This window comes from Octodon degus, unplaced genomic scaffold (genome assembly GCF_000260255.1).
Source record: "Octodon degus isolate 3935 unplaced genomic scaffold, OctDeg1.0 scaffold00139, whole genome shotgun sequence".
Classification (NCBI taxonomy): domain Eukaryota; kingdom Metazoa; phylum Chordata; class Mammalia; order Rodentia; family Octodontidae; genus Octodon; species Octodon degus.
This window is the reverse complement of record NW_004524715.1, coordinates 5,180,385-5,181,180: the sequence shown is the minus strand read 5'-3', so window position 1 is coordinate 5,181,180 and position 796 is coordinate 5,180,385.

Sequence of the window (796 nt, the reverse complement as noted above, 5' to 3'; positions counted from 1 at the left end):
ATAAAATATTTTGATTTTGTATGTATGAACATTAATGAAATTAATTTGCTAATAATTAAATGTAACTGAATTGCTTGTTTGTCATATAACAATGAAGTAATCTAGCAGTGTTCAAAATTATCAAAGCAATAATTTGAAGTGGTAGCATTTAAACTTTAACCTTTAATGTTACTGTTTTATTTTCTGTTCTACCATTAAAAACTATTAATTTTGGATTTTTTTTTTTGCTCCGAAAGCCTTCAGGGCAGGTTTGGTTGTCTGGAGTTGTGGGGATCGAACTACAGCAACCTGAGGCTGACAGCTTTGTGGAAGCAGCCACTTAAAGGACTGAGCTAGGGCCAGGCCCCCGTAGAAACTATTAATTTTGGAATCAGAACAATTTTGCTAAATCTTTGATTTAAGTAGTTTTCTACATGAAAAGACATAAAAATTGAAGGAAATTTTGAGTTGTGATTATAGTGAAAAGATCCTTATTTCCAAGTAAGAAACATTGAATTTGGAAAAGTACAGCGTGTGGAATAATTAGATACTATTACTTAGATGAGTGGAAACAGAAGAAAATTAGGTAATACAACTATTACAGTGCCACGGAGGCATCCCCCTACAGTGGCAAGTGTTCTACATCAAGTGTCAGACCTCTTACTAAACAGCATTTTCCTTTTGTTTTATTTTAGTGAATCACTTAATAGCCTTAAACCTTAGTTTGTCAATATACAAATAGGAGATGTTCATAAGATGTTCGAATATATTTCAATTCTGGAATTCCATGTATTGTGCTAACAGTTTCTCACAGAAA